We start from the raw sequence: 18744 nt of genomic DNA on the forward strand, positions 1-18744 counted from the left end.
TATTGTTGAGATGGTCTCCATTGATTTTGTGATTGGTTTCCATGCTGCCATGGCATAGGTATATTCCATGAGTTTTGTGCATACATCTGATCATTCATAGGAAATTGCATATTTTGATTAGGAAACATACCTTGGGGTGCTTGCCTTGGTTTCCATGGTCGCTTTGCACCCATGTAGTACACGTTCTCCATCTCTGTGATGGCTGCCATGTTACAGTTCTGCACAATTTTAACTTTAGGACAGTCAAATATATCATGATGCTCAGTACAGAAAGCACATACTTGTATATTGTCTAAAGGACAGTCTTTTAATGCATGTTTCTTGCGACACTTGGGGCAGAAAATGGCCATGATATTGTCTTCTTCCTCTTGTTTCTTTTGGCTTTTAAGGTATCAATTTGATTTCCTAGAGTACTCAACAAATCTGTTTTGAACTCTTCTAAAAGATTACCAATTTCAGCCCGGGTGACACTAGCAGAGGCAGTTTTTATGACCCTAGATGACAAGGTCCTCTTTCCCATTTTGGCTTTACTTCTTGAATATTTTTCACACAGTTCAGCTATTTCTTCAAAGGGTAGGGCAGAGATATCACCTTTGCCCATTAAGTTGAGATCATCCATGTATTCTTCCCTGATACCTTTCAAAAAGATTGTGCGAACTAGATCAGGAGGCATGGTTCGGTGTTTAGATTTTTGCAAGTTATAGACAAACCGTTCTAGATATTCTTCTAAGGTTTCATCCTCCTGCTGACTCATTCTAAAGATGTCATCTTTAGAGTCTTTGGATCTGCAATAAGGCTGATATTTCCTCAGAAATATCCTCCTCATGCCATCCCAATCTACTATGGCATGTTCCCCTAGCCCCATAAACCATTTCAAGGCTGCTGCCTTTAATGTGGCTGGAAACAATCTCAGTCTGTGAGCATCATCTGTATAACCATAAGTGCGACACACAATGTCGAACTCAAATAAGAATGAGTCCGGATCCTCTGATGCCATACCATAGAAATTGGGTAACACGGATGGGGGTATATTTTTCATTTTAATCTCCTCATCCTCCTGTGGTTCTTGTATAGGGAATTTAAAAGTGGATTCCTCTTCCTCTTGATGGGGAACTGATCCAGATCCCTCCTCAGCCATTTTGCTTGGTCTCTTAGTGTCTCTTGGTGGAAAAGAGAGAAAGGAATATTGTTTGGTAATGGTGCTACTTTTCCCTTGGGTAGAAGATTTAGGAAAAGGTTGCTGCTGTGATTTATGTGCAAACAAAATTTCTCTCTCAGCAAGAGTAATGTGCTGTCCTGAATAAAATTTCTCAGCTAATGTTTGAATATCCTCCTCAGTTGGTGTTGAGTCTGCTCCTGATGATGATGGATTAGTGTTAAGATGGTGGGGGGGTTTCACAAATCTCCCTTGATTGTCCCTAAGTCTAGGCATATATGAACATGATTCTAACTGTGTTTTTGGTTGTTTTTGTGTATTGAAATTTTTTTCCTTTTTGTTTGAATTCTTCACGTACGCCTCCCCGGCAGCGGCGCCAAAATGTAGTGGTTCCAGCTAGGGTGCTAGACTGGACTCTATATTAATATCGACCGAGGTGCGTAAGCTTAGAGGCGTGGTCTAAAATATATAGACATAAAGAATTACCGCCCAGGTGATTATGAGGTAAATTGCAAGGCTTCTTTACGGAAGACCGTGATATGCAGCCTATCCTTCACACACCTAGATTACCCTACTGATGTACCTGACTACAATGCTGGTTATGACATGCATCTATCAAAGCAAACTGTGAATCTAAAGACTGTGTATGATTGTGGCAATGATTCTAACCCCCTTACAGAGGTATCACTCAGAAAACCTTTGCTTAAAACACACACAGCATGCAAGATATTGACACTATGAAACTATATAAAAAGAACATGAATAGACAGTGAAATAAGGCAGAGTTTATGAGCATGCATCTGTAAATCACACAAGGACCAAATCCCTTACAAGATTCTCGTTCCAGATCCTAGTACTGACCATTCAACATAACAATAAACCCTTCGGATGCGCACACCATATACATGTAATGAAACTCAAAACATAAAGGAATCGAAAGCTCAGATGACTGCAGCGTATATACTATGTGAATCAACAGTTATGTAAATCGAACTATGATGCAACCTGTGTGATACATAAATCGAAACCAATACAACGCTGTGTAAGCATATAGATTGAAACTAATACAACGCTGTGCAAACATATATATATATAAACTGAATGAAATGTAACAAAACGAAGAGCAGTATACCAAACAAAGGACGCAGGGCCCGTCCGCGCCTAAGGGTATACTGACTACCACCGTTCAGCAATCAACCAATGCAAAAGAGTGAACACATGTTGGGACTGTAACCGGTTCTGTGTATTAACTAAACTCTGTTCTGAGCAAATGTTTTCAACAACTGATTAATTAACCTTCAAAACATTTAACTAACTGTATTTACACATGCGTACATACAACCATGTCATCGATGCAGTGAATGTACATAGTGCTGTTGCCGCGTTTTTACATAGTCTTTTTGCAAAATGTTTCCATACCATAAGTTTCAAAAAGAACAAAAATCAAAATGAAAATAGAACAATGTTGTTGCTGCTTTTATGCGCCAGAGTACCCTGCTTTGACTGAAGTTGACTGCATGCATAGGAGGCTCGATTTGGATGGAAGATAGGTGTTTGTCCATCCTTGGACATTCCACTTCTCGCCCATGCTTTTCGTTCTCGCTCATCCGCTGCGCCACATGTCAAACGGTAAACTCATTACAGGTTGTGGGTACTTCCTGTAGTCAAGTCATCAAAAACCTCTAATTCTGGAACATAAAACTCCTAAATTAATTCTTATGCAATTTAATAACTATAGAACAATTAATAATCAATATTCAAGGATTTTGAGGGGTAAATGATGAAAATGTAAGGATAAATGATGTGAAACTGGGAAGGAAAAAGGGGCTTAGGATGATACCAACACTGGTCATAGGGAGTACGACAGTACACAATGCGTTCATCAATAGTGCTATGGTCCCTAACCATCTTTTCCCAACTCATTGGCCACATGAGAGGTACTTCCCATGAGTCCCAGACTCTATGGGTAGGATGTGTGTTGGGGCATTAGTAGGAGAAGGTGAACCACTCATCCTGCTCATATGCTAGAAGAAGGTGAACCACTCATCCTATGCATATGTCAATCGTAGGGGAAGCTGAACCACCCACCCTACATGCATGTGTTTAGGCCGGGGAAGACGAACCACTCACCCTGTATGCAGTGCACCACTAGGGGAAGGCGAACCACTCACCCTATGGTCGCTCTTAGCTCCAAGAAGTATCTCAAGCTCCCAGGATCTCCCAGAGCTTTGTGTCCAACTAATACAGGACCCTCATAGGAGGGTCGTTCCACAACTCCAAGTCTCTCTCAGAAGGTTAAGAATTTGACCTTCCCCAAAGGCTTCGTGAGAATGTTTGCACCCTGCTCATCTGTCTTGATGTGTTGGAGCCTTATTTCTTACTCTTGTACCATATCCCGGATAAAGTGGTACCTAATATCATTGTGCTTGGAGCGGTCGTGGAGCACAGTATTCTCTGATAGGCAAATCCCACTCTAGTTGTCGCTGAAGATCACGATGGTATCCAGCACGTGCTCAAACAACTCCCTGAAAATCTTCCTCAACCAAACTGCTTCACAACAGGCCATACTCACAACAATGTATTCGACTTCGACGATGCTTAAAGCAACCAATTTCTTCCTACTCATCCAAGATATTGAAGCAGACCCCAAAGAGAAGTAGCACATAGATGTGCTCTTACGATCCACCACATTGCCAGCCCAGTCAACATATGAATATCCATGCAGCCTCAAATTTCCGGCAGTGTATCTCAGTCCATAGTGGATTGTGCCCCGGATATATCTCAAGAGATTCTTAGCAACAATCCAATGAATGCGATGAGGCAGACCATAAACTGACTCAATGTTTTCATAGCGAAGCATATGTCAGGATGGGAGTTGACTAAAAACATCAGGCCCCCCACAAGTTGACGATACTCGGAAGGATTTTCCAATCTGGGCCCAACAACACTTACACATAGCTTCTTAAAGTTGAGTTCCATCGGAGTAGTCATGGACTTGCAGTCCACCATCTCACATATCTCAAGTAGATTCACAATGTATTTTCCTTGAGAAAGGAAAATCTCACCTGGCTTTTTCCAAACCTCCAACCCTAGGAAATAATGCATCAGGCCTAGGTCCTTCATCTTGAACTCAGAAGCCAACTCCCTCTTGCATTGATGAATGAGAGGGTCATCACCTGTCAGAAAGAGATCCTCCACAAAAGGGACCAAAATGGTAGGTTTGTCCTTTTGAACTTTAAAGTATAGATTTGGGTCAGCATCGCTCCTTGGATATCCCAACTTCAAAAGATAGTTGTCGATCCTCTCATACCAAGCCCTAAGGGCTTGCTTCAACCCATATAGGGCTTTCTTCAACCTGCATACATGCATCTCACGATCTTGAACCTCAAACCCCTCGGGTTGTTCCAAATAGACTTCCTCTTTAAGTGAACCATGCAAGAAGGTATTTTGACATCCATCTAGTTTAGGCTCCATCCTTGTTGAGGTAGCAAGGGCTATGATCGAGCAAATGGTGGTATATCGGGCAACCGGTGCAAATATTTCATCATAGGCTACTCCTTCCTTTTGAGAGAAGCATCAAGCTACAAATATGGCATTGAACTTTTCAATACTTCCATGAGCTCCATGTTTGATCTTGGAGAGCCATTTTGAAGTGACCAATATCTTGTCCTTGGGTCTAAGAACCACATCCCAAACATCATTCTTCATGATCGACTCATACTCCTCGTCCATCGCATCCTTCCAAACGTGTTGTTTCACGACATCTTCAAATGTACAAGGCTCAGATTGCACAATGGTACTCATGGCAGCTCAGTACCCTTGGTACCTATTCAGCATCTTGCTTTCACGAAATTTCCCCCTCGGTGTAATATGTTTCTCAGCATCTTCAAGATTTTCTTTGAGCCACAAAGGCCTTTTCTTGAAGTAGAGGGCTTTGTTATGAAACCAGCTCACAAAAAGATTCAAAAAAAATAGAAAAGATAGATCAACGCCTTAGAAATAAGCCTCTTCGAGAGGGAAACCTCATTTACATTACACAAATGAACAATTCTTGGATGATACAAATGACGAGACCTCCTTTCTATATATAGGAGTCTAAGGGGTCATAATATAATCAGAGTCGACATAACAATAATAATGTAAGTGCACAATAATAACAATAGTGGGCTTCTATGGGGCACAATAATAACAATATGGGGACTACATGGGCACAACAATATAATAAGGCGGTTGTACTAATAACAATAAGGGGTTACACTAGTAGTATAGGGACTTAACATGCCCCTCTCCTTCAAAAAGTGTTTTCCTCAATGTTTGAGTAATTCTTGATGCTTCTATATAAAATTCTTGTCCTCCCGTGTGGAATCTTCAGCAGGTAAGTTCTTCCACTTGATGAGATACTCTGAAGTTGACCAATTTCATAGCTATCGAGTTCTTGTTTCTGTGACTGCTCTAGGTTCCAATATGATTTTTCCTTCCTCGTCAAGTTCTGGCAATATTGTTTGAACTAGGATCTTCTGCAACTTTTGAATGAGTTCCCACCTTGCTTTGTCATTCTTCCATTCATCCCTTGCTTTGTTTATTGAATTTGGTTGGATAATTATACCAACCTCTAGCATTTCTGCAAGCATACGTTCAATTTCACTCCTTTGGGCATATGCATATTTGTAAGGCATGATGTTTGGAGGAACAACTCCTGGAATCAAATGAACAGCAGTGTCATGATCACGAATAGGTGGGAGGCCTTTGGGAGTCTCAAATACCTTGAAATGATTGTCCAAGACTTTTTGGAGATTTGGAGAAATAGATGATTTCGATGTGGGAACCTCTAGCGAACATAATTGTGCAATTACGCCTCGTTGTTATTTCTTTAGAAGCTTTGTCATTCTGTTAGAGCTGATTATCTTTCCTGTTTCCCTATGATACCCCTTAATTCAACTTCCTTTCCTTCCGAAGAAAATTTCATGAAACATTCTTGAAAATTAAAAGCTATTGTACCCAAGGATTGTAGCCATTGGACTCCTAGTACAACATCAGCACCACCCATTAGAATGGAAAGCATTGGGCTATTCAATACATATTCTCCCATGGATAGCTTGATATTATGGCACTTTCCAAAGCAATTTATGGTTCCTCCACTTGCAACCATCACTTGGCACTCTCATGTTGGATATAGGAAGCAATTCAATTCCTTGGCTATCTTATAATGAATAAAATTATGGGTACTTCCCGAATCAATCAACACTATTACCTTTTTCTTCTTGATATGCCCTTCTATCTTGAGAGTTTGAGGAGTGGTAATTCCTGTCAATGCATTACAAGATATGGTTAGATTTATTTAATCTTTCTTTGGGATTGGTTCCTAGTGTATATCCTATTTTTTCGACGTTTCTTGTTCCTTTTCTTGCTCCTCTTCCCCATCTATGTAAACTAATTTCTTCTCAGCACACTTATGACCTTTAGTGTATTTTCTATCACAATTGTAACAAAGCCCTTTTTCTCTTTTTTCTTCCAGTTGTTTTGGCGTCAATCTTGTAGGTGTTGAATGGATAGGAGCAACAACAGTTCTATCTTTATAGTTATGAGTAGTAGGCTTCTTTGTTTCCATAATTTTGCTTTCAATTTTTCTTGCCAGCCTGTATGCCTTCTCCAATGAATCAAGTTCCCAAAGACGAACCTCATGTTGGATCTTATCATTTAAAGTCCCTATGAAGACTTCAATCCTATGCATCTCTGGAATATCATTTACCCTTATATTCAATTTTTGGAAGTCCTCAATGTGCTCTGCCATTGAACCCTTTTGTTTAAGATTTATCATTTGGTTAAAGAAGGTGTTGCTCTTTGTATCCTCATAATGTGCTATCATTTCCTCCATGAAAATTGACCAGGTGACAAGTTGTTTACGAGAACAAATACCTCTATACCATACACATTGATTCGGTTCTAAATATAAAGATGCAATATGTACCTTTTGTGTGTTTTGCGCATTATGTAGATCAAAATATTTCTCCATCTGTAGTATCCATGTTACGGGATCCTTGCCATCAAACTTCCTCATATCTACCTTTGGAATATGCTAAGTCTTCAATCCAATGTCAGATTCTATGAAATTATGATTAACATTAATTTTTTTCTCATCATGAGTTTCCTCTACTACCTTTTCGCCATTAGGAGGCCTTTCTTGTAGCATCTTTGTCCCACCTTCCTTCAAACCTTCCATGTCTTTCTTCAAATCTTCCCTGCATTTCTTCCAATATGCTTTCATATCATCGATATCAGCTTCCATGGAATAGATAAAACTATTTATCTTAGCTTTGATCGCATTCTTCAAATCATCCATCCAATTTTGATTACTAGGTGTTTCTATTTTCTTGATTCGAGTCATTCTTTTTCATGCTTTTAGGACCTCGATCTTGAATCTATTGTATCTTTGAAACTACGGATCTCCAAGGTCTGAAATTGCGACCTGTGGTAGCCCTCTGAGTCCTCTTTCTAACCCCATAAGTCTGATCAAGATTTGATTCTCCAAGGAAGAGTTATGTCAAATCTCCCACGATGACCTGATTATAGACTTGTTCAGTAGAGCGAACATGTACGAAGTGTCACGTGTCACAGTTTCAACCTTAGGTTCTGAAAATGATATCCAACAAACTAAAGTCCGTATAATTTCTGTCACTTTTTACAAAATTTGAATCAGATGCTCAGAGAGAGAGTTATGACGATTTTTCCAAGGTCACCTGTTTGGGATGTAATTCAAGGGCTTGCAAAAACCCTAAATGTCTTGGATCGTATCTCCGAAAATATAGCGAAGAAAAATATGAAATTCGGGCCCGAGCTTCACCAAGATTTCGGCTCAAATGGGTTTTAATTTCAGAGTCTAAACCTTCGTAGAAAAAAATTTATAGCGAAAATTCCACGATGACCTGTTTGAGATGAAATTTTGGAGCTTGCAAAAACCCTAACTTCCTTAGATCATATCTCCGAAAATATAGTGAGATAAGATCTGAAATTCGGACCCGAGGTTCAAACCGATTTCTTCTCAAATGGGTGTTTTTTTTGCTTCTAAAACTTTGTAGCGAAACAGTTATAGCGAAACTTCCACGATGACCTGTTTGGAGCAGTGAAACCCTAGAATCCAAAGCTCTGATCCCAAATGTTATGAAACTAGTTCACAAAAAGATATAAAAGATAGATCAATGCCTTAGAAATAAGCCTCTTCGAGGGGGAAACCTCCTTTACATTACACAAATGAACAATTCTTAGATGATACAAATGACAAGACCTCCTTTCTATATATAGGAGTCTAAGGGGTCATAATATAATCAGAGCCAACATAACAATAATAATGTAAGGGCACAACAATAACAATAGTGGGCTTCTATGGGGCACAAATAATAACAATATGGGTACTACATGGGCACAACAATATAATAAGGAGGTTGCATGTAATATTCCTAATTAGCCATGGCTAATTGGAATATTCGATTTTTCTTATTTTTGCTTTCTATAGTTATTTATGAATGAAAAAAAGTGAGGAAAAAAGGGACATGACTCACTTTTAGAATAAAAGTCACTTCCTAGTAGCACAACGTTATGACTTAAAGGGGAGCCAAGGGGACCAAAGGGGACGCAGAGATGGAGCCCACGCAGACACTTGGAGGGACTGCGCAGAAGGGAAGAAACACGTGGCATGAGAGGAATTACGCTGGAAAAGTGGGCCTTGGGATTGAGAGAGGCAAAGGCTATAAAGGAGAGAGGAGCTTCCTCATTTTGGCATCCAATTATGTGCATTTGAGCTAGTCACTTCGACTTAGATCACATTGGTTGTTTAGCTAGTCTGCAGCACTGTTTAGTGCATCGAGTCTCTCCGTTTGGAGATCCAACCCTTAGCCCCGAGGGACTTCGAGTTCCTGCTCGGGCAAGGTATTTCCATCAGTATTTTTGCAGTAGTTTTAGCAGCATTTTGGGCAGAAGGATTGAGCATCTTTGATGACTGTGCAACACTGAGAGGGATGACGCAGTTCTTTCTAGCAGGAGTTTTGGATTGGGGTTTTGCAAGAGGATTTGTGCTGGATGATTGAGCAAGGGACCAACCCTTGCATATTGGAGGATTTTGGTCAGAGTTTAAGGCAGGGTTTTGGAGGGGTTTCTTCAATGGCAGCACAGAGCATTGAGGAACTACGCAGATCCCCAAGGGGGTGATTTTTGGAGGTCGGCCATTTCAGAAAAGCTTTCTGGGTTCTTCAGTAGAGTCCGATTCCAGAGTTTCAGCCTTTTCTGAGGAGGGGAATAGCCCCAAACCTTCATTTCATTTTTAGCAGCACTGCAGTTTTCCAACAGCTGGGACGCAGTTCAAAGAGAAGCCATTCTTTTGCTATTCTGAGTGTATTTCTTCACTTTCCTTGTGCAAGTTGAGGTGCCATCTTCCTGATCACCTCCTGTACTCATTCTTCTACTCAATATAATAAAATGGTTTAGTATTTCTCGCTGCATTTCTTGACTATCTGTTTATATTTCGTATATACATTATTGTTGTTTAAATGTTGTTATTATATCTCTGTGATTTTCTCGGCTTGTTAAATTGGCAACTAGGGCCAAACTCCATGTGGGTTGGCTTATTTCTGGCAGCTGATATTTTTATTGGAACCCTCTCGTCGAGAGGTGTAGGATTGATCCAAAGATCATCCGATTCCGATAAGTATTTATGAAGATATGAATTTATTTTGTTTATGTAATTATTATCAAGCCGACCAGCGCTTATGTAGGCTCTAGAAGCCCAAACGTCATGTCTATTCATCATATACGTTTTAGTATAAATTGGTGAGGATTTGAAGTCATTTGGACATGTATTCTTGAGGTGATCTCCTCTCCACGTCTGGGTTTTTGGAAGGAGAGAACCAAAAGATACACTGGCCCAAGGGTGATGCCCTAACCGCAGGAAGCCACAGGCATATGAGGATGAGCAGCAGACAAAGTCAGATACGAGGCACGCAGGCCCTAATCTATAGTGGATCTAGCAGCACAACACTTATACGCAATACGTGAGTTCATATATATGTTGGGGTGATACGATGTATGTATATGCTGGTCAATGGACAGTGATACGCTGTGACCTATCCGCAGCAATATATTTATATATGCAGGCAAAAATGTAGCAAGGCATATATATATCCGCAATCAATGGCAACAAGATATTTACTTGCTGGTCATACGTTGTTCAATCAGAGATACATACGCTACTCATGGAACGCAAGTCATAGTCATAGTTACACGCAGTTCAACGCTGTCATGGAACGTTGTTCATGAAGAAATTAATACGTTGTCCAAAGAAATTAACACGATGTTCTCTCACGTTGTTCATGGAGAAATTAATACGCTATCCAAAGAAATTAACATGCTATTCTCTCACGCTGTTCATGGAGAAATTAATACGTTGTCCAAAGAAATTAACATGTTGTTCATGGAGAAATTAATACGCTGTCCAAAGAAATTAACACGCTGTTCTCTCACGCTGTTCATAAAGAAATTAACACGCTGTTCATGGAAATATATATACACGCAGTCAAATGTAGCCACAGTCTACACAGTCAACGTAATGCTCTCAATCTTTTATACGCAGGGCAAAGAAACCATACACGCTGAAAATTATGTAGGCTATGATGGATGAAAAAGGATATCAGTATATATATGTGCTCCTGCTAGCTCAGCAATAATGTCTCAGCATCAATTTAAGGATGAGCTTCTCAATCGTTGTCACAACAGTGATCTCTCAATTATCACTACAGTTTATATATAGTGTTTATGTAACATGATGAAACTGTCATTATAATAATGAAGCCTTAAATGAAGTTATCTAACAAAGAGCACAGTGAAGATATAAATAGATCTCATCATTGGAAAGATGCTGCTATAACAACTTCAAAAGGTACAGCCAGCATGATCTCAGTAAAGGTACAGCAATGGTGCAACTGTGATGAATGATGCAACGGGCAGCATCATGATAAGTGTGATCATGAGCAGCATGATGGTGCTACACAGTAAGGTGCAGCAAATGGACGAGATGCAGCACGATGATAGGTGAAAGAGTCACCTTGAGAATCAGTTGAAACAGATTGTCTTCAACTGATCTCATCATTATACGAAATGATTTATGATAGATCTAGATAAGTCAAAGTGTTGACTTCTATTGTAAATGTACTCTCTCTCTCTCTCTTTCTCTATTGAACTTTGAAGATAAAAGAAGATTTTATCAAAGGGTTTCCCCACACATTGTGGGGTTTGTCCCTGGCTCGCGCCATATCTTGTGTCCTCTTGTCTTGGCTTGTCTTCTGTGTTTTATATTTATGTTCTATCTGCAGTTTATCTTAATGCTGATGTGATTGCTAACTGTGAAAATTTAAATAAATTGCTCTAGCATAGAACATACCTAAATTTAACACGGCTACTATACCACTTGTACATTTTGCTGGTTTAGATTTTGTTGGGGTTTGAGGAATATTTCGGGTTAGGGATATTACAGTGGTATCAGAGCATAGATTTGGCTCAGCCTGTGGAGCTAGCAATCTATGACACCGGGGGAAAAGCCCTACATCGGTTATAGAGGTAGGAAATACAAAGACACTGGACGTAGGTTGGAGAACACCTACAGGGAGGGAGATTGTGTTCCTGTGGTGGACGCAGAACAAGAAGAGCCTGTGGTGGACGAAGAGCAGATGGCAGACGAGGATGGGAAGAGATTTGCGGATATGCTCCTCAAATTAGTACAAGATCTGTTGAGGCAAATCGAGGTGATGGGGCAGAGATTCACAGCAGTAGAGGCTAGACAGCGTGAGAACCCATGGGTTTTCCAGGTCGGTGAGGGATCAGGTGCATCCCACCATTTGCTAGAGCAGCGTGATACTACCCAACAGGTGGCCTCACATGCCCCTACACACTCTACCATGCCCACTTTCTTAGGAGCAGACACGGGGGCCGGAGCCCAGCAGGAGGCAAAGCCCGGTCATATGGGCGATTATTTTGCAGAGTACCAGGTTTATGGGCAAGAGTTCAGGGAGGCTCTCTCATTCAGAGATTTTGTTCAGCTCCAGCAGGATAGTAAACCCCGCGACCATCACAGAGGGTACCGGCATTACCATGATGGTGACACCCACCGTGCAGCGAGCAGATTCCACTTGCCTACATTTGATGGTTCATCAAACAGTTCGGCAAAGTCTTGGGTGGAGAAGCTGGACATTTATTTCCAGCTTAACCAGATGTCGGAGACAGAGGCCATCAAGGTGGCAACATTGCATTTGGATGGTAAGGCTCAGGATTGGTGGTTTCATGGGATGGTTACACTCGAACACTCCACAGTGATGACATATGCTGAGTTCACCAGGAGATTGATGGAGCGATTTGATCGGAGGGATCCAGAGAAGCATTTTGTTGAGTTGACGAGGCTCAAACAGACACGGAGCCCAAAGACCTATATTGCAGATTTCTTTAGGGTCTCAGTGATGGTGCCAGATCTATCCACAGCACGGAGGATCTATATGTATGTTGAGGGGTTAGCAAAGCCACTTCGGGGTTTAGTCTAATCCACTAGACCAGCCACACTCCAAGACGCTATTAGCAAGACCCGGGACTTATAGGATGTCTTACCCAGGACCCGGACACCTTACCCCAAGAGACAGACTTTCCAGTCTAAGGGGAAGGATGTGAGGATTCCACCTCCAAAGGGGAATCCAGGATGAGCACAGATTGACGATGATGCCAAGAGGGAGCTGAAGAAAAAGCGATTGTGCTTCACCTGTCAGGACCCGTGGGCACCAGGACATAGATGTGCTGCTGGCAAAGCACATTTTATTGAGGTATTCTCCGAGAGCAGTGGGGAAGAGGATGATGAGGATGATGTGGAGGCAGGAGATAGTCATGACGTGTAGGGACCTTTTCCACCTCCACCGCCAGCAGCAGGTGGTGCATCTTTTGCACCTATCGGAGGGGCCCTTGCAGCATTGCGAGGAGTTCCCAAGTATCTGATGCTACGCGTATGGGGGACAGTACATGGCCAGCGAGTATTAGTTTTGTTTGACAGTGGGGCAACTCACAACTTCATCGATGCACAGATGGTTGAGCGAAGAGGTATACAGACAGAGAGCTTCGATGGGTTTTTAGTCTTGGTCCCAGGGGATCAGACCATGATGTGTGCTCGTTATGTTCCAGAGCTGTCAGTAACGATGGGCACCTACACATTGACTGACCACTTTTTCGTGGTCGATATCCCGGACACCAATGTGATACTGGGTGTTCAATGGCTTATCAATCTTGGGAAGGTCACAACAGATTGGAAGACCCTAGAGATGGAATGGGATGATGAGAAGACAGGGAGGCATGAGAAGATACGGGGACAGCACACATATCCTCCTCAAACTGTTTCGGCTCATCAGATGGAGTGGGTAGTGGAGCTGCATGCATCAGAGGCAGGGACTACAGGGCAGACAATACATCCAGAGATACAGTCCATCCTTGACTGGTATGCCATAGTGTTTGGGGAGATTCCGCCAGGACAGCCACCGGGTCGGGGATTTGAGCACACCATTGAGCTTGAGCAGGGCATGCAGGCAATGATTACCACCCCTTATAGGCACCCCAAGGCCTATCGGGATGAGATTGAGCAGGCTATCCAAGAGTTGCTGGCTCTTGGGCACATTCGGCCGAGCACAAGTCCTTTCGCTTCTTTTGTGGTGTTGGTGAAGAAGAAGGACAGCACAATGAGAATGTGCATTGACTAAAGGGCCCTGAATAAGAAGACACTGAAGAACAGGTACCCCATACCCAGGATCGACGAGTTGATGTATGAGTTGAGAGGAGCACGGTTCTTCTCAAAGATTGATTTGAGATCTGGGTACCATCAGATTCGCGTGAGGGAGCGGGACATTCCCAAGACCGCCTTCAGGTGTCACTATGGGCACTTTGAGTTCTTGGTGATGCCCTTTGGGCTAACCAATGACCCCGCCACATCTCAGTCCTACATGAATCACATCTTCCGCAGTCACTTGAGGAGGTTTGTGTTGGTATTCTTTGATGACATTCTCATTTACAGCAAGACTTGGGAGGAGCATCTCCAGCACATTGAGACAGTGTTGCGTATCTTGCAGGAGCAGCAGTTCTATGCCAAACTCTCCAAGTGTGAGTTTGGGTTGACAGAGATGTTGTATTTGGGGCACATCATAGGGGTGGATGGAGTGAGAGTCCACGAGGAGAAGATCAGGGCCATTAGAGAGTGGCCAGAGCCGAGGAACATGACAAAACTCCGGGGATTCATTGGCATTTGTACTTACTACCGGAAGTTCGTCAAGAGTTTCTCACAGCTTGTTGCACCCCTGACAGATTTGATGAGGAAGGTGGCTTTCAGTTGGTTGGATACAGCGCAGTGAGCCTTTGACATGCTCAAGGAGGTTATGAGCAGCTGCCCAGTGCTTACATCGCCAGATTTCACGCAGCCATTTGTTTTGGAGTGTGACGCGTTGGGAGAGGGAATGGCGCAGTATTGATGCAGGGAGGACACCCTATAGCCTTTGAGAGCCGGAAGCTCCTTTTGCACGAGAGGTTGTATTCTACATACGACAAGGAGATGTTGCCCATCATGCATGCATTGGCCAAGTACTGGCAGTATTTGGTGGGTAACAGGTTCAGGGTGAGGACTGATCACAACAGCCTCAAGTTATTTTTGGAGCAGAAGCAGCTACAAGAGAGGCAGCAGAATTGGATCAGCAAGATCCAAGCATATGACTTTGACATTGAGTATGTCATAGGTAAGAACAACGTGGTAGCAGATGCTCTTTCACGTAGACCAGCCACGTTGTCTCTTATGAGCTTAGACACAGACTGGAGGGCTCGACTCTTAGTAGAGCACTCCAAGGACAGATTTGTATGTGAGGTTTTGGATGGGCAGGTGGCGGATGACAGGTACGGGGTCATCGATGAGATCATCTACTACAGGGATCGGATCTTCTTGACTGAGGGATCTCAGTTCAAGAAGAAGATACTCCATGCATCACATGATTCACCATTGGCCGGCCATCAGGGGTTTACCAAAACCTACAGGGCCATCAGAGATAGCTTCTCATGGAAGGGCCTCAAGGAGGACATACTCCAACATATCCGGGAGTGCGACGTTTGCCAGAGGAACAAGGGGGAGATGAGCCATCCCGTGGGTTTATTGCAGCCTCTTCCCATTCCGGAGGGGAAATGGGAGAGTATTTCGATGGACTTCATCACAAGGTTGCCCATGGTACAGGGCAAGGATTGTATCTTTGTCGTTGTTGACCGACTGACGAAGTACGCACATTTCTTTGCCATATCCGCACACTACACAGCAGCACAGGTGGCCGAGCTGTTCTTTAGAGAGGTCTTCAGGCTACATGGTCTTCCTAAGACCATCGTCAGTGACAGGGACAGCCGTTTCATGGGCGAGTTTTGGTAGGAGCTTTTTCGACTAGTGGGGACGGAGTTGACAGCGAGCACCAGTTATCACCCACAAACAGATGGATAGACAGAGATAGTTAACAAGTGGCTGGAGGGCTACTTGCGTAACTATGTCAGTGGGCAGTAGAGGCCATGGCTGAAGTGGCTGCATCTAGGGGAGTACTGCTACAACACTACACATCACATGTCCATTGGTATGTCACCATTCTATGCTTTGGATGGGTATCATCCTTTATCTTTTGTTGACATGATGTTTGGTAATATCAAGGCTCCGAGAGCCAAGATTTGGATCCAAGAGAGTCAGGATATCCTCCGAGCTCTCAAGGATAACATGGCTACAGCGCAAAACCAGCAGAAGCTATATGCTAACAGGAGTCGGGTGGAGAAATAGATTGAGGTAGGGGGCATGGTCTACCTACGATTACAGCCATACCGACAGTCGTCACTAAAGCAGAAGGGGGCTGAGAAGCTCAAGCCCCGCTTTTATGGGCCATACAAGGTGATATGCAGGATTGGACAGGTTGCATATGAGTTGGAGCTACCCCAAGGCAGCAAGATTCATAACGTTTTTCATGTATCATGCCTGAAAAAGGCATTGGGGCAGTAGGTGACAATGACAGATGAGCTACCCCCCATGGATGATGAGGGGCATTTGGTGTTGCAGCCAGAGGCTATTATTGATTCTAGGGAGAGGCAGCTGCGGAGTAGGATGGTCCGGGAATTCTTGGTGAGGTGGAAGAATTTGCCGGATGAGGATGCCACTTGGGAGAGTGAGAAAATCTTGTAGCATCCATCACTTCATTTGCTTGAGGACAAGCAACATTTTGCCAGGGGAGACTGTAATATTCCTAATTAGCCATGGCTAATTGGAATATTCGATTTTGCTTATTTTTGCCTTCTATAGTTATTTATGAATAAAAAAAGTGAGGAAAAAGGGGACATGACTCACTTTTAGAATAAAAGTCACTTCCTAGTAGCACAACGTTGTGACTTAAAGGGGAGCCAAGGGGGCCAAAGGGGACGCAGAGATGGAGCCCACGCAGACACTTGGAGGAACTGCGCAGAAGGGAAGAAACACGTGGCATGAGAGGAATTACGCTAGAGAAGGTGAGCCTTGGGACTGAGAGAGGCAAAGGCTATAAAGGAGAGAGAAGCTTCCTCATTTTGGCATCCGATTATGTGCATTTGAGCTAGTCACTTCGACTTAGAGCACGCTGGTTGTTTAGCTAGTCTGCAGCACTGTTTAGTGCATCGAGTGTCTCCGTTCAGAGATCTCACCCTTAGCCCCCGGGGAACTTCGAGTGCCTGCTCGGGCAAGGTATTTCCATCAGTATTTTTTAAATAGTTTCAGCAGCATTTTGGATAGGAGGATTGAGCATCTTGGATGACTGCGCAGCACTGAGAGGGATGACGCAGTTCTTTCTGGCAGGAGTTTTGGATTGGGGTTTTGCAGGAGGATTTGTGCTGAGTGCTTGAGCAGGGGGCCAACCCTTGCATATTGGAGGATTTTGGGCAGAGTTTCAGGAAGGGTTCTGGAGGGGTTTCTTCAGTGGCAGCGCAGAGCATTAAGGAATTGCGCAGATCCCCAAGGGGGTGATTTTTGGAGGTCGGCCATTTCAGAAAAGTTTTCTGGGTTTTTTCTGGGTTTCTTGAGTAGAGTCTAATTCCAGAGTTTCAACCTTTTCTGAGGAGGGAAACAACCCCAAACCTTCATTTGATTTTCAACAATAGCAGCAGCACTGCAGTTTTCTAGCAGCTGGGACGCAGTTCAGAGAGGAGCCATTCTTTTGCTATTCTGAATGTATTTCTTCACTTGCCTTGTGCAAGTTGAGGTGCCATCTTCTTGATCACCTCCTGTATTCATTCTTCTAGTCAGTATAATAAAATGGCTTAGTATTTCTCGCTGCATTTCTTGAGTATCTGTTTATATTTCGTATATACATTATTGTTGTTGCACTGCTATTATTATATCTCTGTGATTTTCTTGGCTACTATACCACTTGTACATTCGCTGGTTGAGATTTTGTTGGGGTTTGAGGAATATTCATGGTTAGGGATATTACATTGCACTAATAATAATAAGGGGTTACACTAGTAGTATAGGGACCTAACAGGCTCACTAGGAGGTGGATCATTGGGATCCATCAGACCTTCAACATCGAGTATCGACTCATCAGACAGAGGTTCATTTTGTTTTTCTGCGTCAGCGTCATCATTGTCCTTCCTAGGGATAGGAAGATCTTGGATCTTTCTAAGAGAAATATTCATCGAAAATGACATCATGACTTAATTCCACTTCCCTTTGACTAGGCACATAGATTATATATGCCTTCAAAGTTTCACTATAGCCCGTAAACATTCCTTTCTTCCTAGATGCATCTAGTTTGTTTCTTTTCTCTTTCGTCACCTGAAAATATACGGGACAACCAAAAATTCGAAAATGAGAAACATATGGTTTCTTACTGGTGAAAACTTCTTCTGGTGTCTTGAAGTCCAAAGCTTGATGTGGGCATCGGTGGACATACATAGCGGTGTTGGCAGCCTTGCCCCATAAGAATTTCAGTAGACCTTAGTCTTGAAGCATGGCACAGGTGGTTTCTATGATAGTTTGATTCTTCCTTTCGGCAACACCATTTTGTTCAAGAATATATGCGATAGTGGTCTCTCTCTTAATGCCATCCTCTCTACGATAGTCTTTGAATTCATTTGACTAATATTCGGTCCCATTATCAGTCCTCAATATTTTGATTTTTTTCCCTGTTTGATTCTCGGCCAAGGCTTTGAAAGAGCAGAATCATTTGAACACTTCATCCTTTCTCTTTAAGAAATTGATTCATGGTTTGCGAGAGAAGTCATCCACAAAAATAACATAGTACAAATATTCACCCAAAGATGTCATGAGCAACATACCTGATAGATCATAATGGACTAATTGAAGAATATCGGTGGTTTGAGTTTCACTTGAGGGGAATGGTCCCCTTGTATGTTTCCCAACCTCACATCCCTGACAAATACCTTCATGATTTAAGTTGAATTCAGGCATCCATGTGACCATCTTCCTTACATTAGGTAAGGCTTTGGAATGAAGGTCAGAAAATATTCGGTGCCACAATTCGGATTGA

Source organism: Pinus tabuliformis, chromosome 5_2 (assembly GCF_031772625.1).
Source record: "Pinus tabuliformis cultivar Carrire ecotype Pingquan chromosome 5_2, CPIR1, whole genome shotgun sequence".
NCBI classification, from domain to species: Eukaryota; Viridiplantae; Streptophyta; class Pinopsida; order Pinales; family Pinaceae; genus Pinus; species Pinus tabuliformis.